The 6,561-nt window shown below is 43.4% G+C and overlaps 1 protein-coding gene and 1 pseudogene across 4 annotated transcripts in view; both read left to right on the top strand.

Annotated features, from left to right (window-relative positions):
- The window catches only part of CDH13 (cadherin 13), a 964,648-nt gene that overhangs the window by 736,869 nt on the left and 221,218 nt on the right, over positions 1-6,561 (top strand). The window lies entirely within an intron of this gene.
- Positions 5,926-6,058, top strand: LOC111725798 (annotated as a pseudogene).

Genomic DNA, 6,561 nt, shown 5'->3' with positions numbered 1-6,561 from the left:
TAGCTGCTCACAAGATTCTGGGTTGGATCAACCCCCTCTAAGAGGCAGTCCTCACGCACCTCAGTCTCCCCTTGGCTCTGATCTCAGACACGGTCACCTGTAGCCATCATGTGGCATTTCCCATGTGTTACTTTCAGGCATCATTTGTCCCTGGAGAATATTCTCTTTATGCCAATCTCAATTGCGCCTTATAGTAACCACAAGTCACATATGATTATTTAAACTTTTTACTTAAATCATTTGAAATTAAAATCTAAGAGTCAGTTCTCAGTCACATTCTCTACATTTAAAGTACTCAGTGGTCACAGGTGGCTGGCAGCTACTGGTCAGTGCAGATATAGAACATTCCCGTCATCACAGAAGGTTCTACTGCACAGCGTGGGCCAAGACTGTCCATTTCTTGAGAACTGTGGTCATATGCTTGTCCATATCCCACTGCCTTGTCTGAGCACTCCTCACAATCCTAATGATATATTTGCCAACACAGAGGAAGAAGGGCAAGACTGAGTTGAAAATGACCTTAAGATTTTATCCTTGAGGGGCGGAAAGCATAAATAGGAAATTATTAGGAGCAAGAGAAAGAAATTTCTATTAAAACTGTGATTATCATTTGGAAGATGCAATTATTTCCAGTTAAAAAAGCAGAGAAGGAGAGGAAACATTATTTATCTCCATTCTCTTTCTAACCTCTCCCTATTTTTAGGGCTGATGCGTTTTCTTCTCCTTTGGAGGCGAGTAATGACCTTCCAGCACTCTCTGCGCTCCCCACCTTGCCTGTGGAGGCACAGACACAGGTGCACGCTGGCTTTCCAAGGGCCCTAAATGCTCACGAAGGTTCTCGCCAGTTCTTCTCATGGGGTCGGGGTGGGAAACACAGTGATTTCTCCATCTCAGCTTAGTGAATTTTTCCCTTTCTTAAATTTAATTTGGGGACTTAAGAATTAGAATAAAAGGAATAAGGACTGAAGCTGTGTTTCCAGGTCGTGATCTTTTCACTTGAGCTTTTGTTAAGTTTTAATAAGTACATAATCGAGTAAGTTGAGTTAAGCATTTTTAGCCACAATATATAAACAACCCTCTGCCACAAAAGAAAAGATGAACGCAGTTTAACTGAAATTGTAAAATCAATGTGAATGAATGAAGAGTGTCACTTTCTGGTGAGGGTTTCCGGAGTTCAGTGCTGATCTGGGCAAGACTGCTGCAATCTGAAGGAAAGACATGACTCTAAATTCGGGAAAGCCAGGTCTGTTGACTCGTGCTGTGCTAAGCTTCTCTTCAGTGCGTTTGCTGAGGAGGTAAAACGTGACCCAAGTTCCTTGTCTTTAAAGGGACCAAACATGCCTCAGACTTCCAGTGGTTGTCTCAGGGTTTGTAATGTTTCTCTCTCACTGACACTCCAGGCCTTTCCCCAGTTCACTTGGATGTGATAAGTTTCTTCAGGAGGTTGTGCAATTATTTCTCATTTTGTTTGTTTCTTTGTTTCTGGAGCCCTTCTGGAAAGACATCATGGTCCCGGTGTGGTTTTCAAGGTCTACTTCTGGGCCAGCTGGGAAGAACATTAGTCCAGGTTGCATCCCGTTCATTTTCAAGAAAATATTCCATCTGGGACCCTAAAAACTTTGATATAATTCAACTCGATCTTAAGTTCGGTTACCTTGTTTTCACTCACATATCTCAAATAGCGTGTTTGAGCATCGAAGTTGCTGAGTGTGAACAAATACATCAGTGACTCCTTCAAGAGCGGTGGCTATACAGACGGTACAAACACTTCCCTGTGGCTTCCCCCAACCCCTGAATAGGGAGCAGAGCAGAGAGGTGTCTCCTGCCCTGTTGGGAGTCTCCAGAAGCATGCCGGGTAACATGAGCACAGTTGATGAGATTTCAATTCTGCCTTTATGTTCCCTGTACTGTACTTCTCTTTCTAAGTGCATTTCCCACGGAGGACCCCAGCAGGAGGTGTTTCCCCGAGGGAGAGACAGACATGATAGAAGACATCTGAGGAGGTGGCTGGCGGGCACTGGGCGTGTTCTTTGAACCTGCCTATGTGACCGTTCACCTTTCCTGCTTTTTGCTTTCTAGTAAAGCTTGTGAATGAGGCCAGTCCAGTGCTACAGTGGAGAAATGAACTTTAGGATGTTACCCCTGTGGGTATCGTCCCTTCTTCTTCCCACCCTCCCCTGGGCCTGGGCCACTCGCTGTCCTTACCTTTTCACGCACCAGGATTCAGGAGGAAAAGGTTATGTCTGGTATGTTCCATGACCTATTCCTAGTCCTTAGTTACATGAGAGGGGCCCAAAAAGTCCTTGTGGAGAGATGAAAGACATGGAAGGATGTGAGGGACAGAGGAGGACTCACTGCTGAGTCGTGGAGTCAGCGGAAGTGACCCCACGTGGGAGGAGGAGAAGTGACCGTCCACGTCATATGTGCCCTTCTGTGTTGTAAGCTCAGCACTCATGGGCATCGAGTGGCCCTTAGAAACCTGGTGCATTTTCCATTGCAAGCTCATCCATTCAGCCTTTCTGAAACCCTCCCAGAGCATGCACTTCCCAAAGAAAGGAACCTTGGGTCTTTGTCTCATCTCCGCATCCTCATAGCCAAATATGGCTCCAGAGAAATAAACACGAGGGACTCAGTAAAGACTTATTGGATGAGTGAGTGGGTGAGTGGGTGGATGATCTGTGCTCTGTAAGTCTATGTGATCAACAAAGAAATGCGGGATCCACATTCAAGTGTGGATATATACACAGAGGAAGTTACTTTATTTTAGTTGAGAGCTTGGTCTTCGCCTTGTCCAATCACCCAATAATCACTTACACTTACTGCACGCAGCAGCGAGGCTCTGAGAAGCAGTGCCTCGGTCTACTCGGTGACTGGGATGACCGTCAGGATCTGTGTCTCTTGCTTAAGTGTCTGAGAAGATGTTTAGGGAGAATAAGAGCTTTGTATCTTGCTAAACGAAATTGGGTTCACCAGGGGCACTGTTCTTTTCTTTTCTATAGCCATGCTTAGCCCCTTCATCCTGGCACTTCTTTCTATATTTTTAAACTATGTCTGGCTGAACTACAAAATAAAATCAGATAAAGGTCCCTCACATTTGATGAATGGTTTATTTCGTTGATCGTCTTGGCTGCTAGGCTGAAATTCATCAGCTGAAATCTGACAACTCTTCTGAACACAGCCTCAGTAATTTGCACCTACTCAGAGTAGCTAATGGCCAGGTTATTGTTGTTGTGTTTTTGTTTTTCTAATAGAAACAGTGGTCAGAATAGACCCTTAAAAAGCAATCTTCGCGTTTGCATCGTAAAAGTGTCATTAGTCTTTTTAAGGAGTTTTGGCCGAAGGCTTTTCTATCCTTGTTTGAATTTGCCTTTTCCTTATCATCCATCACCTTCCACCTAACCTGAGGAAAACCATATCCTGCCCATGACAATGTACATACGATAAAAGGTGTTAGGACTGTGACTGCAATTATTTTCTATTTTCAGCTGATTGAGTTATTTCCTGAAAATTCATAATGCCCAGCGTTTTAGCCCAACAGTAAAAACTGAGAGAGTTAATTTCTTTTGCACCGTAAGTGTCAAATAAGGACTTACTTTTAGATTTATGTGCATTTTTTGCCACGAGATATTCAGGAATCCTTGGATATGTCAGAAAAGAAAACCGAAGCGTGTCGGGTGAAACATCTCCTGTTGTCAGTGAGCGTGAAGTGTAGCTGTGCCCCCAAAGGGAGCCGTGTGTTTGGTTACAATGATCCACGGTAAAATATTGTCGTGTAGGTTTTATCTCCAGAAACTACTACAGAAATCTGTGAAAATGATGATATCAAGTCAAACTGCCTGAAAAAAAAGATAATAATGAAGGATTGCATTTCCCCCAGTGAGCGCCTTAAATGAAGAATACAGGTAGTCGCCATACTTTTAAGACAATTAAGGTTTTTAGGCCGCTCTGATCTAATGCTAATAGGCTTCTCACTGTCATCATGTTTAAAACATTGGCGGTAATTACGATTCAATCATGCTGTCAGGAACGTTCTCTTCCTTTGTTTTGGTGGGTGGAAACAGAATTATTTAGATACTAGCATCCTCACCATTTACATGAGCAATTTACTCATAAATATGTTTGTTGGGATAATTTTCCCCATTTTTTGTATCACATGCTGTTGAGAAAATAGGATGGGGGAAGAAGGTGTAAACAAATCATCTTATTATTTTTTAACAGAATGCATTATCCTTGCAAATGAAACACAGACAGTGAACCACCCTATGCAAATTGCACTTGCTCTGGTATGCCAGTAGGTAGAATAGGGTGTCCACAAGGCAAGGGTCTAAGCCCTGTGTGCTGAAACTCAGCTCCAGGTGTGCAGGCGTCCTGCTGATGGCAGTGAGGATAGAGACGGGGAAGGCAGGGTCTCATCTCACGGCCTCATTCACTCCTCCACTCTGGATAAATTCTAGAAGACCTTGGTGCATCTCACACCTCCACCAGTGATCCTAACCACTTCCCTCATCTCTCCAAGTTTGGCCCATCCATCTATTCAGGCTAGCACTGTGTCTAGTTGCCGAGCAGGAACTCCATTTAGCTAACACCTGGCCTCAAAGGCCTGGGCCAAGGGCATAGCCTACTTCTGTTTTTTATCGGCTTTGAGACCTTGGACAACTGTCTGACTCAGTTTCTTCATCTGCCACAATGAGGATAATCACAGTCTCATTCTTCATATTGGGAAGATTAAATAAGATGTGTCAAGCACTAGCATGATGCTTAACTTACCCATAAGCATTCTGTAAATATTAGTTGATATTAGTTATTTTCAGGACTGACAATGAGATTGACAAGCAGAACAAAGATGGCATCTCTCTCTTCTGGAGAACGTAGATTTACACTCTGCCCACACAGCAGAGACTACAGCAGGCTCTTTTAAGTCTTTTGAAACACTGCGTTACCCAACCCCAAAATTCAGGGATGGAGGTTGACAAATAAATATTGAGCAACTTATAAATGTCTACAGAATCCGTGGTACAGGGCTGGATTCCAGGGATGCAAAGACTGAGCTTCCCAGTATGGAAGTAAGGCAGATATGTCAACAGCAAAGGAACAGACGTGCTATTTGAACTGAGCCTTGATGTGTGGGAGGAAATGTGAGGGGAGGGCGTCGTGAGGACAGCAGTGGCATCGCACCTCGTGTGCTACTTAAAGACTCAATAATTGAGAGGATGGTATCGAGAGATCCCCAAAAAGGGTGGGGAGTTGGAACAAGATTACAAAGGGCTTCTAATGTCCTTCTAAGGATTATGGATAAATCCTGCTATAAATGGGAAACCACCAAGCATTGTGCAAACATTAAATGCAGCTCTGTTAATCATGGCGTTTGCAGACCTGTGACTTGGAGAGAAAGCTCATTAAGCTACAAGAGAGATGGTCAGTGGCAAAACGGGCATTTTGGAGATAGACGTGAGACGCTCAGTGACTGAGGAGTTGATTCTCAGAGATTTCTAGAGAGATGAGGCGCTACCGCTTGAATCTAAATTTCCAGCTTGTTAACTAGATTAGCAAACAACAGCCTGCAGGTATTTTCTCCCTTCTGTCCTTGTGCCTCTTTAAGTCTTAGACAATCGGGTTACTTGGTACGAATTGAATGAAGACACACTTAACTGTGTCATTAAGAGAGATTCATCTTTTGGGATTCAACAAATGTTTACTTCCCTAAGTTTTCTCTCTCTCTCTTTTATTTTTATATAGTAAAAATAACTTAAATGGTAAGGTGATAATGAATTTAGAGTACTTCTGGGTATTTGTCATTTTAATGTCTCCATCTTATTTTATGAGAAGTGCCCTAAAAAAGCTTAAGTTTTCAAGGAGACCTGAAAAGGTCTCTACTTTTAGAGACCTGTTTATTTTCTTTGATAAGCCAGTGACAATCTGATTAGGATCGCTTCTCGGCCTTTTGGCTAAGATCAAGTGTGATGATCTGATTAGGATTTTTTGGGGGGGGAGAGGTCTCAGTATGTTGCCCTTGGTAGAGTGCTGTGGCGTCACAGCTCACAGCAACCTCAAACTCCTTGGGGCTTAAGCGCGTCTCCTGCCTCAGTCTCCCAAGTAGCTGGGATTACAGGCACTCTCCACAATGCCCGGCTATTTTTGTGGTTGTTGTTGCTGCAGTTGTCATTGTTGTTTAGCCAGCCCAGCTGGGTTCAAACCCACCACCCTGGGTGTATGTGGCCAGCACCATAACTGCTGAGCTACAGGCACCTCCCTGATTTGGATATTAATGCAGGTTTCACTTCATTAGCACATTTCTAGTTATTGAACTTCAACTAACATTGTTCTAAACACCATCCCTGTTGGTGGTGGGAGAAGGTACCCTCCAATTTAGAAAGAATTTCTTGTTCAGTTCCGGCTTCAAACTCACAGAGAAGAATAGGAAAAAGATTTGTTCCTGCCGTATTGAGAATGGCCATCATTTAAAGAAAGAAAAGAAAAGTTGACTTACAGTCTTGAGAAAGTAGCTATTTCATACTTGCTGTTGCTGTTGTCAGAGCGCAGCCAGGACCTGGGTTACTGGAG

The sequence above is a fragment of the Otolemur garnettii genome, unplaced genomic scaffold (genome assembly GCF_000181295.1).
Source record: "Otolemur garnettii isolate 467f Iridium unplaced genomic scaffold, OtoGar3 scaffold00047, whole genome shotgun sequence".
Classification (NCBI taxonomy): domain Eukaryota; kingdom Metazoa; phylum Chordata; class Mammalia; order Primates; family Galagidae; genus Otolemur; species Otolemur garnettii.
The sequence above is the reverse complement of the archived record's forward strand: the minus strand, read 5'-3'. Positions and strand labels throughout refer to the sequence as shown.